This window comes from Macrobrachium rosenbergii, chromosome 42 (assembly GCF_040412425.1).
Source record: "Macrobrachium rosenbergii isolate ZJJX-2024 chromosome 42, ASM4041242v1, whole genome shotgun sequence".
Classification (NCBI taxonomy): domain Eukaryota; kingdom Metazoa; phylum Arthropoda; class Malacostraca; order Decapoda; family Palaemonidae; genus Macrobrachium; species Macrobrachium rosenbergii.
This window is the reverse complement of record NC_089782.1, coordinates 45071895-45084834: the sequence shown is the minus strand read 5'-3', so window position 1 is coordinate 45084834 and position 12940 is coordinate 45071895. Positions and strand designations below refer to the sequence as shown.

General features: G+C 38.3%; 1 protein-coding gene across 31 annotated transcripts in view; it reads right to left on the bottom strand.

Moving 5' to 3' along the window:
- The window catches only part of LOC136828379 (TGF-beta-activated kinase 1 and MAP3K7-binding protein 2-like), a 269956-nt gene that overhangs the window by 107425 nt on the left and 149591 nt on the right, over positions 1-12940 (bottom strand). For 2 of the 31 annotated variants that reach the window (XM_067086361.1, XM_067086365.1), the window contains exon 1: positions 8029-8422. The exons of 26 other annotated variants lie outside the window; for them this stretch is intronic. The gene's annotated coding sequence lies outside the window, so the exon portion shown is untranslated. Of the gene's footprint in view, positions 1-8028; positions 8424-12940 lie in introns of those variants that run through there. 3 more of the 31 variants (XM_067086348.1, XM_067086368.1, XM_067086373.1) reach the window with 3 other exon arrangements.

Genomic DNA, 12940 nt, shown 5'->3' with positions numbered 1-12940 from the left:
TATATGTATGTATGTATATATGTGTATAAATATATGGGAATACTTGCTTATAAGTCAAATGGCCTTTGGCAGTGTGAGCTAAGAGTAATAAACACTTAATTTCAACTAAAGAGTACAATAAACTGATCATAATAATAATAATAATAATAATAATAATAATAATAATAATAATAATAATGATAACACTGTGAGCCTACAAAACTGAAAAAATAAAGAAAAGAACACACACAAGGCAAGTTAAGAAATGATCGCAAAACACAAATTTGACAACTGTCACTTATTCGAGATACGGTGAAAACGGCCGAGTTAAAAACATACGGATTTATTTTCTGTGGAAAATACGTAAGCAGCGCACCTTCCAAAGTACGTATGCAAATAGGAAGTGACAAGACCAGGATGTTTACATGCCAGCAGCAAAACAAGCCTTACAAATGCATACAAAACATCAACAACACCACCACCACCCGGGGGAGATTCACCAGGAAATGCAACACCACATTTTTTTTCCCTCGCCCAATTTCTGTATACGGAGTGACACAATAATCTCGTAAACAGGCAGTTCATATAAGTCTTCTCGCGATGCATTCGAGAGACTCTCTTAAATCTGGATGTTCCATGGCACGTTCTCACCTCCGTCTTTCACGTACATAGCCTATGCGTCTTTTCTAGTCCAATTTATATATCACGACTGTATGTCAGCCAGCGTTAAGTGTCATTCCGGGAGGATTTATTCAACTCCGAGTCTAAGTATGGATGGTGGTGTCATGGGCATGTGCACACGTCGAGCGTGCTTTCTTAGTAATTGACTTTCCACCGCTACAGTTAATCTATTATGACGCCTGAGATAATTAGAAAGCTTAAAAAGGGTACCTGATACAGACAGGTGCTCTCTACTCTTTGGAAAACAAAAAAGTTCAAATGGGTGTCATCTGCCTGAATAGGAAATTACGTCATACATTCGCTTTGTAATCTGGCCTCTAAACCAAAATCGAAGATTAATTAATGAAAACACAACGGTCTCTACAAAAACCTGAGAGAGAGAGAGAGAGAGAGAGAGAGAGAGAGAGAGCGTTAAGTATACCTCAGTTTAGCCAGACCACTGAGCTGATTAACAGCTCTCCTAGGGCTGGCCCGAAGGATTAGACTTATTTTACGTGGCTAAGAACCAATTGGTTACCTAGCAACGGGACCTACAGCTTATTGTGGAATCCGAACCACATTATAACGAGAAATGAATTTCTATCACCAGAAATTAATTCCTCTAATTCTTCATTGGCCGGCCGGAGAATCGAAAGCAGGCTCAGCAGAGTGCTGGCCGAGAAAGATACCGACCCGTCCAATGAGGAACTAGAGAGAGAGAGAGAGAGAGAGAGAGAGAGAGAGAGAAACTGGGCTGAGTTTACACATTAGCGCATGAAAGGTGTCAGCGGTGTATTTACGTCGAAGAACGAACAAAGGAAAGCCGTAAAAGGAAAGAAAACATCAGTAATAACGCAGAGTGAAGGACCATGACCTGTAAGTCAAATACGCAACCTATATAAGCAAGTGATTTTTTCACATTGAAGCCAAAGTCACACGTCAAGACATGAAGGGTTGACTGAATGATGAGGAATTCTGTTACTCTGCATCACAATAATTACTTGTCATCTGCAAACGAAACTGAAGGAATTTCAAAGTAAATGCACGACGGAAACGGATCTGATGCTGATTACAAGGACAGATATGTTCTACTGCTAAAGATATAAACCAAACAAGGAAATAAATTCAAGCTTAAGGAAGGGATAGAGAATCCTATTACTGAACCGAGCAATCTATGCATTCCTGAGAGGACAGTTCGCGAACAAGGACTGCCATTGTACTGAGAGAGAGAGAGAGAGAGAGAGAGAGAGAGAGAGAGAGAGAGAGAGAGAGAGAGAGAGAGAGGCCTGAAGAAGTCACCAAAAGCTAGGGTAAATTTATCATCATCCATATCGCCCTACGAATTAGGGTCGCCTGTCTCCCCTAATCCTACGCGTCAACATTTCAGAATAATCATAAAATAAATCATTCCGACCTGATACCAAAGTCCCTGGCACTTCTCAACACACAATGGGCAACATCTGCCTCATAGAGAGAGAGAGAGAGAGAGAGAGAGAGAGAGAGAGAGAGAGAGAGAGAGAGAATCATGATAAAAAAGCAAACTAATTCCAATACTCAACAAAAAAGGAGCTGATCTAGGCTCGCAAAAAAGGAACCAAGCATAACATACGTTGTTACTTACTTAGGGACTTACAACAAACCGCTAAGAATTGTTGCAAGTTTCAGCAACGCTTGGTCTCTCACAAAATTGATACGTCACTGCTTAACTACAATATAATCCTCCACTAGCGTCTGGTCTTGGAATGGAAGATAGTATTAAGGCCAAAGCGCAAGCGCTGGGACCTATGAGGTCATTCAGCGCTGAAAGGGAAACTGAGAGCAGAAAGATTTGGAAGGTGTAACAGGAGGAAAACCTCACAGTTGCACTATGAAACAACTGATTGGCGAGGGTGGAAAAAAGATATAAGAAAGAGAATATACAGTAAAAGAAATGAAAGGGGTTGCAGCTAGGGGCCGAAGGGACGCTGCAAAGAACCTAAGTAATGCCTACACATCACTAACCCCTCTATGTGAATGTCTGGTCTTGGGACTAGCACGGGTGTATAAATTGTTGAGGCAAGCGCTTACTTCACTCTCTAAAGGACGAAGGCAAATGCTACTTCTTTAATCCCGTAGGAGAGGGGCCGGATGGGGTATGGGGAGGGGGTAACCCGTTAAGCAAGTAGGATAAAATGTACCGGTTCCCCAGAACTACTGTGACGATGTTCATTGCTTTTACCGTGAAGGTGATTTTCCCGGTATTCTTTAAGAATTGCTTTGATGGGGTTCATTTCTTTATTGTGACGATGTTCATTCCTTTTACCGTGAGGGTGATTTTCCCGGTATTCTTTAAGAATTGCTTTGGTGGGGTTCATTTCTTTATAAACTTCAAACTATTGTCTCCCAAAAATTTCGTTCAATTCTCTGCTGGATTTCTGTATAACAAACCGACTTTCAGCCGCGAACCTCAAATTTATTGAAATACAAGCACCGCACGTTGCTGTTCTGGTAAGTAAATGTCAGTACACAATCAAAATTATTTTCTCATTTTACACAAAAATAAACATATTTGCAAGGAACCTGCAATTCTCAGCAACAAGACGTAACACAAGGGATTTTTGTTAAGAAAATGTTATTCCTTTAAAGGACATAAATAATTCTTTCCAAGAATACATAAAAAGCTACTTATCGCTCAATAATGAAAACGCAGTAAAATACACTATTAAACTTCGTAAAAAGAAAGTCCGAACTTCGAAAACATTTCATTTTGTCTTTTAACAACCTGTTAAAAATGCCGAAAATGGAAAATATTTTTCTGCGACAAATCAAGCGAATAATCTCCAAACGTTTCCGCTAAGAAAACCATTTAAAGGATTAATCCTGCCATTTTATGCCGAAACACTAATCCCCGAAAAAAGAAAGAAACCCGTGTTACTAGAAAGCCGGTAATAACACAAGTGAGACGTTACATAATGACGTCCTCAAACATTCATGACGTATCCTGTTACAGAAGCCTTTCCAGGAACAGGGAGAAGATGTAATAATGCCGACCCCTTCCACACGACCCCAAGACCTTCAACGGCTAACCTCATTTCCCGGAAAACTTATTCACTGCGTCGGAGAGAGAAAGGGAGAGCGAGAGAGAGAGAGAGTTAGTTCCTCTCTTTCGTGTGGGGACAATGTCTTTGACCTTCAGAATTAAAGAACGTCATATTATGATACGGGGTCTTGAATATAACACGAAGACGGAAAAATAATAATTGAAGTGCCTTCGTGCTTGCATGCTGCTCACATAAAGCGGGTTGGTCGAAGTCCACAATCTAATTATCATATAGATCTAAACGACCTGGGGCTAGCAGCTGCCTTGCTCAGTTGGGAGACCATAGGAGTTAGCCGCCTCTCTTTCCCTCTCACACGAACGAGTACAGTAACAAGAAGTCGGCAGCACAATAAACTGAAACCAAACCGAACACACATACAAACTATAAATGAATAAATAAACAATATCCAAAACCAAAAAGAGTAAAACTACGCAAATGTAGTGGAAGTAAAAAAATAATGATAAGCAGAAGATTAAAAATCAAGGAAGAGCATCAACCAAAACAATAGCAACAGGAGACGATAACCTTGAGAACTATCATGGGGATCCGCTGCTGCTGCGGATTCAGACACCATCACATGAACTCTCCGTTCCTCGATTCCACTCCTCCTCCATTAACCTCTCATTCCTCCCCTTCCCCCGACACCCCCCTCCGGAAACCTACCTTCCATCAGCCACCCTACTCTCTCTCTCTCTCTCTCTCTCTCTCTCTCTCTCTCTGAACGTTTACCTTATGCGAGGTAAGTAATGACGAAAATTCTGAAGCTGCAGTGGATATGGAAAAAAGCTGAAAGACAACTGAACACGGTGGAGGAAGGAGTGTCAGTGTGTGTGTGTGAGAGAGAGAGAGAGAGAGAGAGAGAGAGAGAGAGAGAGAGAGAGAGAGAGAGAATGACCATGCATAAAGCATGAGTCAAACCTTTAGAAGAACTAGGGCGTGATTGGGAGAGCGATCAAGACTAGTTTTTCTTACCCTCATATATATGTATGTATGTATATGTATATATATATATATATATATATATATATATATATATATATATATATATATATATATATATATATATATATATATGTGTGTGTGTGTGTGTGTGTGTGTGTGTGTGTGTGTGTTTATGAAACTTCCAAAAACATGAAAATCAGTTAAGACATATTCACAGGGAAGAACAAATTCAATATGTTCACAGAATAAACACACAAAATTTACGAAATTCATATATGCAAGGAAGCATACTCATTACAATATGGCTGTTAAAAGAGATATATCTACAATTATAGAGATTAGTAACGGGTGAAACTTGCAAAAGCCTCGAGTAATGTGAGCTAGTCATTTCTAAAAGACAAAGCGCAGCCGTATGCAGACCATTCCGCAAATAAATAAATAAATAAATAAATAAAGAAGCGACCAAGCGATGAAACACAAACTGCACTTCTTACCTATAAATATAAAGACAAAACAAACATATCCAACAATGAAAAAAACTTTTGTAATTTAATCATCTGCCATTAGAATGGAAACCATCAAACGCACACCATTCGATTATTTGCCTTCAAAATCACTTTTCCACAGATTTATACTTGAAACAGTAATCATAACAATGATAACAATAATTACAACAGTTAACTATATTTGCGTTTCCAACTCAACTATCATTTGATGAAAATGAATATACTTTATTTTACACCAGTGGCAGACATCTCAAATCTTGTTTTTGTTTGTTCTGGGCATCAGGTTACTCCGAGTTCTCTTCACACACGCTATTATTTCACCCGCCATGTGGCACTCCAGCGTGACATAAGACAGTGGTCTTGTGCTCATTAACCCCGTAGGACCAAGAGGAAGTCTTATGAAATTTCGTAAAAAATGCTCATACGTTGTTTATTTTATTACAGTGTCGGCCTATTATTATTACAAGGTCGATGCAGAGAATCTAGCCATCTCCCATAAATAAGCAATAAAATTACATAATTTGCAAATTTATATCCCATAATTCTGTATCATATATTTACATAATGTCTATACTCCACAGGTTTGTCATTTTACTGTCAGTATTATTATTATCATTATTATTATTAGGTAGTCGTAGTAGTAGTAGATGGTTTACCGATGCAGTCCAAAATAACAGTACTATAACAGCGTCGAGACGACAAGTACCAGTTGTTCCAACGCTTGCCCTTTAAGGTTAAATCTTAAAGATGCCTCCACATTCTCTTCTCTCCGTTCAGTAAATTAAACTTCAACAGGAGATCCCGTTGCAAAGCATTCCACCCCACGTGTAAATGACTTGCTTGCAATATAAGAGTAAAACTTTAATGTTTTACTGGCTAACTGGCTTAGGCTACAGGGTTGGTTGACTGACTATGAGGTTTAGGTTTTAGTACCAAGCTCGGGAACATATCTCAGTTATTTGGCACCTTTTCATTATGTTTTCCTTATGGCGTCAGGATGCCTCGTTTCCCTACTAGAAATACAATAAATATATGTACAAATAAATACACGTTGATATCTCATTAGGTATACTACACCTATAGTACCATTTAGGGAAGCGGAGTATGGAGATAATAATTATATTTTGCATATTCTTACACCAAACCTTTGCGCACCTGGATAATCATTCAAAAAACCAAACTCTTTCTCTCCCTTTAATCCCGTTTATGATTAACGAAAATAATTTCCTTCTCTTCAATCCCATTTATGAACAAACACTGAATTCTCTCAATACGTCCGTCTGTCTTGGAGCAACTTTACACTGAATCGCGATCTCTCTCTCTCTCTCTCTCTTGCTCTTCTACCAGCTCAGGTGTAAAAACCAGACTTGCCCGAAGAAGAGTGACATGGTACCGCTTTCCACCAGACACAAACGCTCCGGATCCTTTTAGGGTTCAACCAGTTTTCGCCATGAACACTACCCACACCCACCAGCATGAACGAGAGACAATACGATCCGTCGGGCACATGACCAAAAATTATGGGGTTCGAAGCAAACTTACTTTAGAACATCCACGCTCTTACCTTAATGACGATGACTGAAATGAAAAAAGACACTAGTTACGAAGTGTAACTCGAAAGTTTCTCATCATACTTAATCAGCAGTTCTCTCTCTCTCTCTCTCTCTCTCTCTCTCTCTCTCTCTCTCTCTCTCTCTCTCTCTCTCTTATTATATATATATATATTATATATATATATATATATATTTATATATATATATATATATTTCTTCTGACAATCACAGCGATGGCTACTCCAGCAGGGAAACGTCATCTACATACCAGTAAGGACACCATGGCCAAAACCGGAATATATATTTATATATATATATATATATATATATATATATATATATATATATATATATATATATATATATATATATATATATAATGTATTTGTGTGAACATGAAACTGAACGTATATACTCGTAATTTAGCTTTCACCACGTATACATGCACGTTCCAAGAGAATGATCATAAAATCTAAAAAACTATCAAAACTGACAAAACCCAAAGAATTTTAATTTGAATAACAAGCAACAAACCCCATGGGAAGGCTGGGGTATGTGTAGATCCCATGACCTAGTGACAACAGGATGTTCACCCCAGTAAATCAATGGCGGTCTTGTTACGCTGAGAGTTATGCCAAAGCTACAAGTTAAAGGAAGTAGAGAATAAAAGAATACTTTAGCGTGCATATTAACGGAAGAAATGTTATACAGTATTCTTACATTAAAAATGTCTTTTAAACAATTTTATAAATAGACGAAGAATTTATTTACACTTTTTATGAAGGATAAAAAATTATTTTCTGAAAAAGTGCCAAGAAATTGTGTATTTTATATTTATGTGCATACGTGAAGAAAATATTCTTCATTGTCGTAAAACAAAATGACATTAATAATATTAAAAACTGGGAGAGAGGGAGAGAGAGAGAGAGAGAGAGAGAGAGAGAGAGAGAGAGAGAGAGAGAGAGAGAGAGAGAGAGAGAGAGAGAGAGAGCCTTGTTATCTATTTATAATAACTCTGAAAACACTCATGGCCCAGTCATCGAGAAAAATGGATATGAAAAGAACCAGACCCGAAACAAAATGAATCAAACGGAAACAATGAAACGACCTTTCACGGGACTCAAGTGTAAACGTATTCAAAGCATCGTTAGTTGTACGTGACAGCAAGAGAGAGAGAGAGAGAGAGAGAGAGAGAGAGAGAGAGAGAGAGAGAGAGAGAGAGAGAGAGAATTAGTATCTGTACTCAATACAGAACAACACTCCCCCAAGCCTTAGCCAAAAAAAAAAAAAAAAACAACATTCACTAACCTTGAAGAGAGCAAGGTCACTGAAGATTCAAGAAATATCAGCCCAGTCCGTGATACGTCGAACATATTCTCTCCAAGAAAAAAAAAAAAAAAAGGAGGTAAACACAAAAGGATCGTGTGGCCGCAATCAAACACCAAAACAATACAATGAATACACAAACGTATTGCTGCAATCAAACGGAACTGCACAAGATCAGCTTACACGAACTTCCCTCGTTTACCGTTAGAAACAACGAACACATGGCATGATCTTTATCACCATCACCTATATATTAACACGATTACAAAGCTTTATCTTTCTTCATCTCTCTCTCTCTCTCTCTTTCTTTAATTGTGTGAAGCACAGGGACACACACACACACACGGTTATCTCAATCACTGCTAGGCAACGACTGACATCACACAGCCTAGCCAGTCTCTCGGAGACCATTCATCCTCGGTAGGGGTTGCAACACACGCATGCACGTACGCCGCATGCTAGTGTGCCCCTCCTCCTCCTCCTCCTCCTTCTCCTCTTCCTCCTCCTCCTCCTCCTCACTGCTAGGGTGTTTGTCGTCACCTGACTGATACCCATTCCTTAGGTGGGGAGGTAAAATAGGCATCTCGACTCGAGTGATTCGTGATCATCTGACGTAATTCAGCTTCCTGAAACAAGATAGCCACAGGACTAATTTGACAACGGCTCGCCTCAGTTTGGGTGAATTACTTATCTTATCAAATCTTCAGTTAAAAGGCGGAAAGGAAAATTGTCGACTCTACGAAAAACATGGCAATTTTCATTTTGAAAAATAACTAATTCTAAAGCCATGTCATTGTAACCGCTCATTATTTAATTATAAAAAGCCCGGATACGAAGTGAAACATCTAGTTTCACGACCATGAAAGTTCCTAACAGTATCCTACAAAGAACCAGAATCTACAGCCTAAAAGAAACAATAACAGAATCTAAGTATACTTGACATATCAAGTCCTGTTTACAAATCAACGAACTGCAACTCTGCCATTTAGTTCCCTCCAATCGAACAGACATAGACTGGATTACATGACATTATAATTGTTATTATTACTCTGAAGATGAAAACTATTCATATGGAACAAGCCCACGGGACCCACTGACTTCAAACTCAAGCCCCAAAAGAATATGGTGTTCATTAGAAGTAATAAGAGGAAGTAAAGGGAAATACAGAAAGAAGAGATCTCACTTATTACAAAAGAAAAAAAAATAATAAAGCAACTTATAGATAAAAATACATTAAAATGCAAACAAGTATAAATGCACTGTCACCTTTCCTGCGCCAGAAGGGAATTAACCCGGAACAGAGAATGGGGATTCCCCTTATTATAACTTCATGGGGTTACGACCCAGTACGTGCGGACACTATTGTTCGAAAAACCACCCGTAAGTTTCCAGCTCTCACATGCCAAGATTTTGCAACCTTGGGTTAATGTAAATTTGAATAAAAAAAACATTTTCACAAAAATGCGAATGAATTATAAACGGAAATGTAGTTCTACCATGGTATACATGCAGTATGTGTGTATATATAATATATGTATATATATATATATATATATATATATATATATATATATATATATATATATATATATATATATATATATATATATATATATATATATTTAGAGCCCTTGAAAATGTAATTTGAAAAAATTACGAAACGTCTGTAATAAATACAAACAAGAGATGTGAATCTCAATTCAGAATACAAAAGAAGTTTGGGGTGGGTAATTACTGTATGTATGTACTATATATATATGTATGTATGTGTCTATATATATATATATATATATATATATATATATATACATATATATATATATATATATATATATATATATATATATATAAATACATACACACACACACGAATTACCCACTCCAAAAACGTCTTTGTACCTCTCAAACATTTCCCAAAAGTTACCAATTATCGGCCTATTCAGCAACTTCTTTTCCTCAAACACTTTCACTCTGAGGCGTGTCCTGAGAGAGAGAGAGAGAGAGAGAGAGAGAGAGAGAGAGAGAGAGAGAGAGAGAGAGAGAGAGAGAGACGGGGAATTTTGTTTACAGAAATAGTACGCGCCATGCTGCAGCATCATCCATGTGATAAAACTTTTGATTATAATGCCAATATCGCAACTCAGCATATAGCCTACGACAGACAGACGAATACACAAACTCCCACACACAGAATGAAGACGTCACTACAGAACAAAGCAACGATTCTCCTCTAAAAAGCATCCTGTCAACACTGACGCAGAGTTCATCTATTTAAAAGGGGCCTGTTGGTTCCGTAGAAAGCCCCCCAACCCCCACCCGCCTTTTCTTTTGCTTACATCGGACAGGATAACACAAGAGGAATAATATCTTTTATAAAGAACTTAGTCAAGATCCTTAAAATAACGACAAAAATACACAAACGCTATCTTCAACTCCAAGGATGTCAAAATTTATGTGCAGAAACCGTCCCTCTCACCTCTCTCTCTCTCTCTCTCTCTCTCTCTCTCTCTCTCTCTCCAATAACGCAGTAAATGAAAACGTATTAATCTGTGTACCAGCCCAATTAAATCTAACCCAAAGCTTACACCCATAATAAATTAACATACAAATAATGTTCAACCCAAATGTGGCCATATAAAAACCAAACCATGGGACATACTACACACAAATGGGGTCCCGTGCACAGCAAAAATGAAGATGAAGATGCACAACACAACCAATCTATCATACATCTTCCTCTTACCATTGAAGTTTCCACCTCTATCCATTCCTTCCTTCCAACTTAAAAAAAAACGGGGGGGATTTGCATACTTCATGACATTGCTAACGCTCATGCACTTAATTCTGCCGTTATTTATGTATATGTATACATACACACACACACACACACACACACACACACACACACACACACATATATATATATATATATATATATATATATATATATATATATATATATATATATATATATATATACATATATATATATATACTATACACACATATACAGTACGTGAATAGTGCGTTTTGGTTGGGTTGTGCAGGGGGGTGAGGGCAAATTGTTTTCCAACATGCCAGGTAAACGTCAGACAAGTCTGGCGCTTTGTGGAAATTTTTGTAGCAAGACTCGACAAGATGACAAAAAACGTACGCGTACAACACAGCATCAACTTTCTGTCTTACACAGGGCCTCTGTCGTCTTACAGATTCCTTCTAAGTCTTTTGACTGGATCATACGTATCACTCTGAAACATGCCCAGTTCCCCTCAGCCATTAAAGACGCCTAAATTATCTTAGGTCTTTTAAGAAACCCCAAAAAACATCTTCGCCTTCAAAGCTGCCCAAATTACCCTAGTCTTGAAATAGGTCCCAATCATCTTAAGTCTTTCAAGATGTTAAAATAGACTTAAGCAAAAGGTATCTAAATGATCACAGTCTTGGAAAAAAACATCCCAAATCATCTTGGCCAAGAGATGCTCATGCTATCTTCGTCTTGCTTCATTTTCTACACTTCAATCTTAATGCAAGATCTCAAGCAATAAAAGGTCAAATGAAAACAAAACATTGGCATCAAAACATTCTCAGACGATAACAAGCCGTTCTCCATACAAGAAACTAATTAATAACGTTCTCCACGCAAGAAACTAATTAATAAAGTTAATTACCCTTATAATCAACGATTAAGCAAGATTCCAACAAAACGCTATTGCTTCAGACTCAAAGCCAGCAGAGAAAACCAACAAACTAATCAACTGCGCAACAATCACAGACCAGGCCTTTTTCGGACCCGCGCATATCGCATCAGACCAAGCCACCCTACTACCTACACCACCGAACTCACTTATCCCTAAATGAGGACAAGACGAACGGCGCTTCCGACAAGTACAGATGACAACACGCCAAATCTCCGACAGGTATACTTGGACACATGATGTGATACCTATATCGGGATGGCACGCTTATTGGTTGTCAGTCGCGTGACGTAGGCGCTCCCCACCGCGACTTCTGGAATACCACTGACTGCCAACTTGAATGACGACATCAATTTTGCCGCGTTACTGACCATAGAAATGCTGTTACGGTACTTGAAATAGACATAATTATAGTCAGCTGACCAGTTTTAATTTGGGGCAACAAATTAATTTATAAATATGAAGTAGATAATCTTACGGGAAAATTAAATACAGACCTGAAAATATTAAAACAACTACATTTTTGCTATACTGATCCCAAGAGAAATCTGGTGACTAAAATAAAAAAAAATCAGTATATAGTGATTCTCATTGGACACAAAAAATTAATTTACAAAACTATATAAAAACAAATATTGACCAAATAAAACGAAAACTTCAACTGTTAATAAAATAATTTCCTACATCACCGAGCAGCCTGTCACTCGACACCAACCTGTCATGTCCCAATGGCAACCCTCGAATATACGATATCAATTTGGTGTGTCATCACGGGAAAATATACAATAACTCACACCAGCTGATCCTTAAGGTGTTTACCTGACGTGTAAATGGACGAGATTCTGAATTCCGACCAAGAATACTCTCGCTTCACTGGCACTCGGGCATCATTATGACCCTTGCCCGCTTGCACCACACTGCTCAGATCTGTTGCAAATTCTAGTAACGACTGGTACATGACAAATCACCGTCATAAACGTCAGCTTCTCCGTTTATGGGGTTAGACGTGAAGTGAGTTCTCTCCTTTCCTCGCGTCTAGGTTTTCGTCTGTTCCCCGTCCGAGGGATTTCGTTCTGCTACTTCCTTGTTTACTGCTAATCTCAGAATGGATCTTTCCTCGTCACTACTCATGCCACGAACGAACCATCTCAATCTAATTACGGGCTGCTGAAGAGCAAGAGCCCGTGCCAGCACAAGGC